This window comes from Branchiostoma floridae, chromosome 1 (assembly GCF_000003815.2).
Source record: "Branchiostoma floridae strain S238N-H82 chromosome 1, Bfl_VNyyK, whole genome shotgun sequence".
Taxonomy (NCBI): Eukaryota; Metazoa; Chordata; class Leptocardii; order Amphioxiformes; family Branchiostomatidae; genus Branchiostoma; species Branchiostoma floridae.
In genome coordinates, this window is record NC_049979.1 from 30,408,191 (window position 1) to 30,420,518 (window position 12,328).

Below are 12,328 nucleotides of genomic sequence, written 5' to 3' on the forward strand. Positions count from 1 at the left end.
GCTTTAGCTCTAGCCGTTCATGAGTTATGCGACATAAATTTTGCTGACGGCCTCAAAATTCCCCTAACTGGTCGGAATAGGTTTAGTGGAAACCTGGTCCTTCTTAACTTTTGCATAAATTATGATAAGGAGTTTGATTTAGCACACATTACATCTCAAAGTCTTCTTCTTACATTGGGGAAGAAATGTATATATTATGTTCGCCGATAAGAAATGGTACTGAGATTTTATGAACAAAACATTTTGGGGTCCGTTTAGCCCTATTCAGACCGGGGGGGGGGGGGGGGGGGCTTTTGAGGCCCGCGCTAACTTCGATGTCCTATAACGCCAGAACGGCTTACGCTAGAGCCACAAAATTTAATGAGTTGTCTTAAAATATTGTTGGCAACAATTCTACGAAGTTTGACGAATTTTCCATTTTTTCTCGTTGCCATGGCAACCGTTTGTTGACAGGCAGTTTTGCCAAAAATCACTATTTTTGGTTCTAACAATGTATTTTTCACATTTATTTGCTATATTACTGGGATTTTGTTACATAAATATAATCTTATATTATTTAGCATATTTTTCATAATTATATATGCATAAATTATGCTAATTTGATGACGTCATCAGCCCAAAATCCAAGATGGCGGACCGAATGGCCAGATCAAGAATAACAGGCTAATTATCCCTTAAAGTTTGTAACTACCTGGTATTTTTTCATCAAAAACCATCTAAATGAATGAATTTAGTCTATTTCCATTGCCCTTTGTGATTATTTGTTGCATAAAAAGTATTTTTAAAAATTCAAGGTGGTGGATATAATATGGCGGAGCCCAACTCGTATCTTAGATGTGCATGACGTCATTTTATGACGTCATTTTGACGTCATCGATGTTGCTATTGGCAACACAAAGCGTAACAAACATTATTATTCTGTTATTTGCACTTGTTGTTACATTTTTGTAGCATAACTTGAAGTTTTCTGAGAATACCCTTTTTTCATGGGTTTGGCCAATATAATCAAATTGATGACGTCATAATTACGTCATATTACGTCAACGTAACGTCAAACGTCAAATACTTGTTAGATATTATGTTGACGTCATGTCCTAAAAATTTGGTGGCCCTACGGCACGTCGTTCAAGAGTTATAGGACTTAGAAGTGGAGGGCCTCAAAAGCCCCCCCCCCCCCCCCCCGGTCCAGGGATAACCAAAAAAGCCCGGTCTGAATAGGGTTAGACCCCGGTCATTTTAGTCGCAAAAAAAGGTCGGGTGCTTGAGGGTTAAGACATTTAAGGTTGATAATCCAAAATGGCGTATAGCTAAACTACAGATGATATCATTGTATGACGTTATTTGACGTCATTTTGACGTCATTTCCTGACAACAGAAGTCTTAAAAACGTCATCAGCCCTAAATCCAAGATGGCGGACCGAATGGCCAGATCAAGAATAACAGGGTAATTATCCCTTAAAATTTGTAACTACCTGGTATTTTTTTATCAAAAAACATCTAAATGAATTAATTTAGTCTTTTGCCATTGCCCTTTGTGATTATTTGTTGCATAAAAAGTATTTTTAAAAATTCAAGGTGGTGGATATAATATGGCGGAGCCCAACTCGTATCTTAGATGTGCATGACGTCATTTTATGACGTCATTTTGACGTCATCGATGTTGCTATTGGCAACACAAAGCGTAACAAACATTATTATTCTGTTATTTGCACTTGTTGTTACATTTTTGTAGCATAACTTGAAGTTTTCTGAGAATACCCTTTTTTCATGGGTTTGGCCAATATAATCAAATTGATGACGTCATAATTACGTCATCTTACGTCAACGTAACGTCAAACGTCTTATACTTGTCAGATATTATGTCGACGTCATGTCCTAAAAATGTGGTGGCCCTACGGCACGTCGTTCAAGAGTTATAGGACTTAGAAGTGGAGGGCCTCAAAAGCCCCCCCCCCGGTCCAGGGATGACCAAAAAAGCCCGGTCTGAATAGGGTTAGACCCCACTCGGTCATTTTAGTCGCAAAAAAAGGTCGGGTGCTTGAGGGTTAAGACATTTAAGGTTGATAATCCAAAATGGCGTATAGCTAAACTACAGATGATATCATTGTATGACGTTATTTGACGTCATTTTGATGTCATTTCCTGACAACAGAAGTCTTAAAACACTTAAAGATCAACCCCGTACTATAAAACCACCCAATAAATTCGGCTAACGTAAACTACTAGAGCCCAGTCTTCTGTTGACTGTGGTGGAGTGCACATCTGGGAAGGCTGGCTGAGACGGCTGACCAACACAAGTTTATTTTCAATTCAATTTTGATATTAGGATACTACATTAGGTATTAAAGTATGATTATAAATAAAGCTTTACCTAACCCAGAATATAATAAAGTAATGAAAATGCTGGCTTGTCTTACACTGGTACTGTGAGACATAACAGACAGTTACATGTACAGTCTACATAGCCCCTGTTGGTACACTTGCAAACAGACACCACATTATTAGCCATATTTCTAGACACATAAATATCAGAGCTAATTCAGTTATAAGGAAGATTTTTAAGTTGGAATCATGTGTAGAAACAAAAAGACACTTTTGATACAAAGTCGGCAGAGCAGACTTGAAAGTTTCAATTTGAACACAAGGTTGGTTTCCCAAAATTTGAAAGTTGCTGTTATTAGGACCTCGATTATATAACTTTGTTACAACTATCTTGATAATTCTGCAGGGTTTGATAGTGTTTCCTTGAAAACCAGTAGAGACATATATTTGAATTTTTGACCAGTATTTTATGCTAATCTGTCCCTGCCTTTGTTTCCAGCGTGTAGACAGTCTGGGATTTTATTAGTTTATGTATTTATAGGGGTCAATTCACGACTCTAGCTGCTGGGATGGTCACAGTAGGGAGTACTTCCTTAGTGCTTTTCCCAGGGTACACCTGTTGGTCTTTAAATATTGATAAGAAGCCTTTATTGGTAACTTTATTTAGGTATTATCTGAAATCCCCGTTTTAGAAAAAAAAATCAATTGGTAACGTCAAAATTACGTCATAAAGTTTTTAAAAAAATTGGGAATTATAAAACTCGATGAGCATAACATTCCCTGCAAATTTGGTGGTCGTACAGTAAGCCGTTTTAAAATTCGAGGGGGGGGGGTGAGACATCTCCCCCCCCCCCCTCAAGTTCAGGGAATGCCCCAAAAGCCCAGTCTGGATAGGATTAAAGTCACGGCATTTTTCAAATACACAATTTCTGAGAGAGAAAAAAAGAGGAATTTCTCTAACATTACACTACATCTCTTAGGCACGGCTATTAAAGACACACCGGCTACAAGAAGAAAAAAAATTGTATAAACGGCATAGGATTTTTTCCAAACCTTAAACTTTACAGACACCGCTTTTACAAACACATAGGCTTGGAGAAAAAAAAAGGAAATTTTTCTCCGAACCATGCAAGAACATCTTATGGACGCGTCTTTTACAAACATACAGCTTCAAAGATAAAAAAAAAACGAAGATTTTTTTTCCAAACCTTACACTTTTTCTTTCCGACACTGATAATACAAACAGACAAGTTACAAAGTAAAAAAAAAAAGAGGATTTTATCCAAACCTTACACTTAACATCTTACAGACACTGCTTTTACAAAATCACCGGCTACAAGAAAAAAAGATGGATTTATTTCCAAACCTTAAACTTAACAAACATGGCTTTTACAAACACACAGGCATGGAGAAAAAAACACAGAATTTTCTCTGAACCATGCACTTTACATATTACAGACAGGCTATTACAAACACACAGGTTCTGAGAGAAAGCAAATGATTTTCTCTAAACCTTACACTTTTCCTCTTACAGACACGGCTTTTACAGATAAACAGGTTCCGGGAAAAAAAGAGGGTATTCTACAAATCTTACATTTTCTATCTTACAGTGATGGCTTTTACAAACACACAATGTCATGTTCCAACACAAAACAGAGGGTTTCTTCAAACCTTACAATTTACGCCTTAACCCTATCCAGACTTGTTACAGTCTAAATAGAAAATGCAAATGAATACGACCATATTTCCTACGATAGATTACACAGTAAATATAATATCCTGCCAAATGTCCGGTCTGGTTTGTTTTCCTGACGTTATGTTTCATAATATCCATGCCATGGCCCCCATTTACCTTCTTCTAGAGAGATCCAGGACGTTATTCTGGACAGCATTTTTTATCACAATTTCTAAACCCTTAACTTTATTGCCAGGATGTCAATTTCCTTCCTATAACGTCATCATGCGCTGGGTATATAGGCCTTGGTACATAGGACCCTCTTAAACAAATTCTTCGTACGTTACCGGAAGTAATGTGTACTTACATAAAAACAACCATTACAAACACACAGGTTACGAGAAAAAAAAACGATTTTCTTTAAACCTTGCACTTCATATCTTACAGACAAGGCCATTACAAATACACAGGTTTGGAGAAAAAAAATGAGATTTTCTCCAAACCCTGCATTTTACATCTTACAGACACGACTATTCCAAAGACCCAAGTTCCGAAAAAAAGGGAGGATTTTTTCCAAATCTAACAACTTACATCTTACAGACACGGATATTACAAAAACACTGGTTCAGAGTAAAAGAAAAAAAAATAGCGAATTTTTTCCAAACCTTTCACGCTTCATCTTACAGACACGACTATTACAAACACAGAGGTTCTGAGAAAAAAGGATGTTCTGTAATCCTTACATTTCATATTTTGTAGACATATTTTACAAACATATTTTCAAAAAACAATCATACAGGTTCCGGAAAAAAAAAGGAGAATTTTTAAAAACATTGCTCTTAACATTGTACAGACACGGCTATTACAAACACACAGGTTCAGATTTTCTCAAAACCTTGCAGTTTAAAGCCTTCAGACACTGCTATAACAAACACACAAGTATCGAGAGAGAAAAAACGGCGAATTTTTTTCCAAATGTTGCACTTAGCAAATTAAAGACACGGCTATTACAAACACATAGGTTCCGAGATACAAAAAAAAAATGTTTGTTTTTTCAAACCTTAAACTTACATCTTACAGACACGGCTGTTACAAACACATAGGTTCCAAGAGAAAAAAAAAAGATGATTTTTTCAAACCTTACGCTTTACATCTTACTGACACGGCTTGGTCAGGTTTCGAGAAAAAAGTAAAATTTTCTCCAAATCTTACATTTTACATCTTACATACATGGATATTACAAGACACACAGGTTCAGAGTAAATAAGAGGGGAATTTTCTCCAAACCTTACACTTTACATGTTACAGACATATCTATTAGAAACACACATCTTCAGAGAAAAAATTACATCTTTTCCAAACCCTGCATTTTACATATTACACAGACACGGCTATTACGAAGACCCACCTTCTGAAAAAAGGGAGGATATTTTCCAAATCTTACAATTGCATATTACAGACACGGCTATTGCAAACACAAAAGAAAACCGAGAAAAAAGATGATCTGTACCTTACATTTTTAATCTTACAGACAAGACTAATACAAAAACACACTTTTCGAGAATAAGAGGACTTTCTACAAACTCTTCATTTCACATCTAACAGACTAATACCTTACCAACACACAGGTTAGGAGTAGAAAGAAATGGAAGCTTTTCTACACTCCCTACACTTTCTATCTTACAGACACGGCAATAACAAACACACAGGGTCTAAAAAAAATGATTTTCTCCAAACCCTGCATTTTACATCTTACGGACACGGCTATTATAAAGACCTAGGTTAAGAGAAGAAAAGGAGTTTTTTTTCCAAATCTTACAATTGCATCTTACAGACATGGATATTACAAACACACAGGTTCAGAGTAAAAGAAAGGATTTTCCCAAAACCTTGTAGTTTAAATCTTACTGACACGGCTATCACAAATACACAGGTATTGAGAGAAAAGGGGATCTTCTTCAAACCTTACATTTCAAAATTTACAGTCACTACTTTTACAATCATACATGTTTCGAGAGAGGTTTTTTTTTTTAAATCTTGCACTTTACATGTTACAAAACCGGCTATAACAAACACTCAGGTTACGAGAAAAAAGGACATTTTTTTCAAACCTTATATTTTCCATCTTACAGACACGACTATTACAAAGACCCATGTTCCGAGGAAAAAAAAAGGTTTTCTCCAAACCATACATTTTATATTCTAGAGACAATGCTTGTACAAACACACAGACTCCGAGAAAAAAAGATCATTTTCTCCAAATCTAACATTTTCAATCTTACATACACGGCTATCACAAAGAACGGTTCCGAGAAAAAAAAGGAGTTTTTTTTTTTCAAAATACAAACGCGAATATTAAAAATCTTTCATTAATTAACACACAGGTTCTAAGGAAAAAACATAGTATTTTCTCGAAACCTTGCAGTTCAAATCTTGCACACACAGCTATAAAAAACACAAAGGTATCAAGAGAAAAAGAGGGAATTTTCTCCAAACCTTGAATTTTACATCTTCTGACACGGCTTTTACAAACACACAGGTTTAGATTTTTTTTTTAAAAAGGAGGATTTTCTCCAAAACTTACACTTGGCATGTTACAGATACGTCTATTAGAAACACTTAGTTTCAGAGAAAAAAAACGGGGAATTTTGTCCAAACCTTACATTCTACATCTTACAGACACGGTTTTTCCAAACACACAGGTTCCGAGAGAATAAAGGAAGATTTTTTTCCAAACCTTTTACAACATCTTACAGACACGGATATTTGAAACACACATGTTCCAAGAAAAAAAAAGAGGATTTCTCGTAACCTAACATTTCACATCCTACAGACACAGCTATTACAAACACACGGGTTTGCGTAAAAAAAAGGGATATTCTCCTAACGTTATACTTCACATCTTACAGTTATGGCTATCAAAAATGTAAGGTTCCGGAAAAAAAGGAAGATTTTCTTCCAACCTTGCACCTAACATTTTACAGACACGGCCATTAAAAAGACACAGGTTCCCAGAAAAAAAGGAGGATTTCTCCAAACCTAACATTTACATCTACAGCCACGTCTTTTATAAACACACAGGTTCCGAGAGAAAAAAAACGGAGGGATTTTTACAAACCTTACACTTAACATCTTACAGACACGGCTTCTATAAACACACAGGTTCTGAGAGAAAAGAAGGAGGATTTTTTCCAAAACCTAATCTTTACATATTACAGACACAGCTATTACAAACACACAGGTTCCACGAAAAAAAGAGGTTTTTATCCAAATATTAGAATTTTAATCTTACAAACATGTCTTTTATAAACATACAGGTTCCGAGAAAAAATAGAGAATTTCTTCCAAACCTTATTTCTTTCAGACACAGCTTTTACAAACACAAAGGTTTCGAGAGAAAAACATTTTCGCAAAATCTGACGTCTTTGCGTAAAAAAAGGCTCTTCTTGCCTGAGAAGAACAAATTAAGCTTTACTGACAGGCAAAGTGAATACATGATGTCAGAAAATCTTTGCGGAATAAAAACTGTTCTCACCTCTTAAAAGAGAATGATGCTTTAAAGACAGGCAACGCCCATATTAGGAAACTATGTAAGGGGTGTTCTCATGGTCACTATAAAAGGAAGGAAACTGTTGACATTGGAAATAAATACACTCTTACATTGAAAATTGTTAAGTCAATGCAATGAATATAGTATAGAACAATAATTAAAACAACTGCCTTTACCAAACTTATGTTAATACAATACACAAATTCACGAAGGCTCACAAATGTAAACATTATCCCAAAATTTCGCTTCTCAAAAAAGCAATACTAGTGTGTACCAAGAAGCTACACCTCAAAGTTCCACTGTACTACAAAGAAACCCCGCTAGAGGGCCTTTAGACCGGTGAAATATCTAGCTTTGCAAGATTTGTATTGGACACGTAAACCCTAAATAGTAATGAATTTGTCGCACTACAAGCCCAAACATGATATTTTTAAATAAATCTTTCAAAGTAAAAAAATGTAAATAGAAAATGCAAATGACTACGACTATATTACCTACGATAGATTACACAGTAAATATGATATCCTGCACTATGTACGGTCTGCCTTGTTTTACAGACGTTATTAATCATTCATTACATTTCTGACGATGTGCCTTGGTCCCATTTTTCCTTCTAAACTGTAATGAAACTAAAAACGCATTTAAGACTTTAAAGGGAATTTGCCTCGACAAGCAACTATACGGAATGTCTGTGGTTCTTTGTAAATTATGGACAGTCTGTATTGGTCACACTGGCACAGATTATCTGTTCTTGATCCAGATTATGGTTAAAAGGGTAAAAAATTCTGCCCAAAGTTAGGTGTCAAGCGTTAATGCTTGAGTATTTCCACACAAAAAAAGTATGTAAATGTTTCCAATGTATACATTATTTGGTATTAATTGCATTATTACATTGAGTTACAAACATTACATGTTTGGTCAAACATAAACAGCCTATGGACTGTTAGATTTAGTAGTTGTTGACCTGTTTGGCTAGATTGTAGGATTAAAACTGTAGTATTTCTTTTCTGTTTGAGCCTTTATAGATTTAAAAGGTCCAACGGCCACTATTTACCTCTCATATACCGTGTACACATAATCAGTTTTATCGCCCTTGCTACCACTAATGTATAATGATTAATTAATGGCCACTTCCATATTTGTCTTTTATTTAAAGTTATGTTCTTTAGCCTTACCTGCTCATTTTACATCAAATAGTATTCAAAACCGTGACTTTGGAATGTACATCAAAAGCTAGAGTCTCATTTGCAAAATTCTAATCTATTATTTTTCAAATCTCATATGACACAAATTGAAATATCTAAGCAGCCCATTGATTTTGATTTACTTACTTTCATTTTTTAAATGAAAAAAAACTCCGTGTGATTGAAATCAACTCACTAAACAAGTATAAATGAAAGATACGACTTTTGCAGTTGTGCTGAATTAATAATTTTTACTTCCAAAGATGATCTATTGAATACAAATACAAAAAATATATAAAAGGGTTAGGTGCCTATCTTTTAAAACCTATGAAAACAGTAATATTCATCGGGATATTAGACCTATTAGGATTTAAGGTAAATATCCAATTCTCAAAATAAGATCAATGTGCTTTGGGAAGAAAATGAATAAAAGCTTACCTTTAATGGTTCGCCGTTTGCATCGAAGCTAATTGTAATGTAATTAGGTTAGTATTATTATATTAACGTGGTTGTATATTTTTACATTTCATCTTAATCCACTGTTCTTATTAAATAAAAGAGAGGACTGCCATCAAGACAGTTTCTTAAGTATCTAATATAACCTTAACCGGAAAACAACAGTAGCCATAGGGATTAGCAAGTGAGGCAATGTAGTAAATGTGGTCTTGGACCAAAAGAAATGATATCTTGTCTTTGAAAGTTCACCGTTTCTTTTACATCTAAATGTTATGTAATTCAAATATAGATGCAATGTGATCATAGTTAGAATTAGATTATCATGATCATCTTAAATCTATTAAGCAGTGCCCTGTTTCATTTAAGTTCACTGTTTTAAGTTGACAAAGGAAGGGACTGCCAAAAAGACTTTTTTTTAAAGTAACTAAGATAACCTAAACGGAAAACAACAATTCTAGCCTTTGGGAAAAATATTTCATAACTGATAGCAAATTTGCTTTGGGACAATAATGAATAAAAGTTTGCCTTTGATGGTAACAATGTGATTAGCTAGGTTAGGTAAGTAACACTCACCCTCCAACCATGCTATTTATCATTGTAACAGAACGTGGTAGAATACTTGTACAATTCATATCAGTTCACTTTTGACAAAAGAAAAGGATTGTTTTTAAGTACCTAAGAAAACCTTAACGGAAAAGCAACACTATCCGTAGTGATAAACTAGTGATGACTTATAGTAAATGTGGTCTAGAACGAAAATAAGTAATGACTTACCTTTGATGGTCCTTCGTTTCCTTCAAATCTAAATGTAATGTGATTCGGTTAGGTTAGTAACACACACCCTCCACCCTCCCTCCACCTCCGTGCTATTTCTTATTGTCAATAAACGTGGTTGTCTACTTGTACATTTCATCTTAGTCCACTGTTGGCAGCGGCGGGCATTGTCAAAATGACTTTTTTAAAGTACCTAAGATAACCTTAAATAAAAACAATACTAGGCGCAAAGATTGACTTAAGAGTACTTAAAGTAATTGCCGTCTGGGACGAAAATAAATGGTAGCTTGTTTTTAAAAGTCCGCCGTTTCCTTTTGATCTGAATGTAATGTGATTAGGCTAGGCTAGTAACACACATCCTCCCGTCACCCCGCGTCACCGTGACTGAACATGGTAAAAATTGTTTGAACTTAAGCTTGCTCAGCGGCGTAAATCGACATATAAATGCGATGTTTAATTTCAGTTCACCGTTGTAAGCCGAAAAAGGAGGGGGCTGCCAAAGAGACCGTTTTTAAAAAGAACCTAATATAACCTATACTTATTTTTTTTCTGTACCAGTATATATCATTCACAATTAGCACGCCATGGTAAGTTAGTATGGCAGTACTGCTATACATGGTTAACTTAGTTTAGCGTACTAAATCGATGTTCAAAGTAGGACGTTGCTTCAGAGTTCATCGTTGTAAATTGACGATGTAAAACACAGGAAACCTGTTAATGGAGTGAATGGATCACAGCACCATCTTACTTTTAGAACGTACATTTAAAAAAAAGCTATTTTGGTGACCCGTGTTTTTTTGCAATTAAGCTGTAAAGAAATAATGAGAAGAACCCACCTTAAAAACAAGGGTATTCCATACATTTAAGCAGTTCGAAGCAGTGTGCTCCGTGGTGAACGACAGAGTAACTAGTGTAGTGTGACGGTTGGTGGCCTTGTACTTTTCTGTGACGCTTCTTTCTGATGAGTGTAATTATGAAGTTACGCCACGCCCAGTTATCTGATCTAAAGTCATAATCTGATGGCTAGTTTCTAAGACTTAAGCTGCGAAATTGCTGTATATTTATACACTTAAAAAAAAAAGATGGTTATGAGCATTAACTCCCAAATAACACTACAGCAGTAAGTTTAATCCTGCCATTATTTTAGGCGAAACTTTGTAAATGTAAAGGCTAGGACACAGGGTCATTGTGTTGATCCATCCATGCGAACAGCTCGGTGCCTCACCATGATCACAAAGAAACCTCCCCCATCCCATATGATCCACAGGTCACTTTGAAAGACGCCGGCGGCGAGGTGACAATTATCCAGCGCGGCCATGACCTAAGGTCAGGCACTTAACGTTTTCACTGAGACAATGTAACATATCATTTACATCTGGTAGGTATACTAACCGTTCATCTCATAACTGCCTTCTTTTCCTTATTTTTTCCGCTGATCACAATTCATTTGGAGCGAGCTGAGCTTTGGGGCGAGGTGACAATTAACCTGCGCGGCCGTGACCTAAGGTCAGCCACTTAACATTTTCACTGAGACAACGTAACATATCATTTACATCTGGGATGTATACTAACCGTTTATCTCACAAGTGCCTTCTTTTCCTTATATATCCTTCCCATTTTCCTTTTGTCCGCTGATCACAATTTATTTGGAGCGAACTGAGCTTTGGGGGTAGAATTATAGTCTGAATAATTTCTTAATGACAGTTCATCTATCATCATTAGTAGGACGACAAATCAAGGAGGAGGCTTTCCGTGCGACAAACGCTTAAAGAAAGGTCAACATCTGCGTCACAGAAAAGCTTGACTAAGGGACCTATTGTGTTGATTCGTGCTTTGTAGTTAGTTCAGCAGACTATGAGCGTCTTTTAACTCGCGGAGCCTTGTACTGTGCAGCGAACTGTGAAAGATGGAAAGGGAGGTTTTAAATCATTATGGCAAACAACCAAATCCTTGAACGTAAGAACGACTAGAAGGTTCGACAATTTACATCTTTACTATCCCAATTTCCCGAGTATCATGTATTAAATTCTGACTGATTCACGTCCGTTTTGTGAAATTTTGAGTAAAGTCATTGTTGACCCAAATAGTCGTAGTTTACGATGGTTACGTGCTTTGTAATAAATAGCGATGAAAGACTTATTTATTATCATAGTGTACATCACAGTGTACGTTAAAAGTAGTTTAAGATAACATTGGAAGTGTGTAAAAGTACCAAGTTGATTGTAACAAGATATTCAAATCGGGTAAATGTTATAAAAAAATCTAGTAGCATATATATAACAAAACAAAACGATCTTAAATCTAACATAACGTACAAAACATAAAAAACGCACGACGTTAAAATATAGAAGACAAGTATGGTAGAAA

At 35.6% G+C, this 12,328-nt stretch overlaps 1 protein-coding gene across 1 annotated transcript in view; it reads right to left on the reverse strand.

The window, feature by feature from the left end:
• Nucleotides 1–11,509, reverse strand: part of LOC118430682 (homeobox-containing protein 1-like) — a 67,620-nt gene extending 56,111 nt beyond the window's left edge. Inside the window, exon 1 of the mRNA XM_035841674.1 lies at nucleotides 10,798–11,509. The gene's annotated coding sequence lies outside the window, so the exon portion shown is untranslated. The remainder of the gene's footprint in view (nucleotides 1–10,797) is intronic.
• Nucleotides 11,510–12,328: the final 819 nt, after the last annotated feature.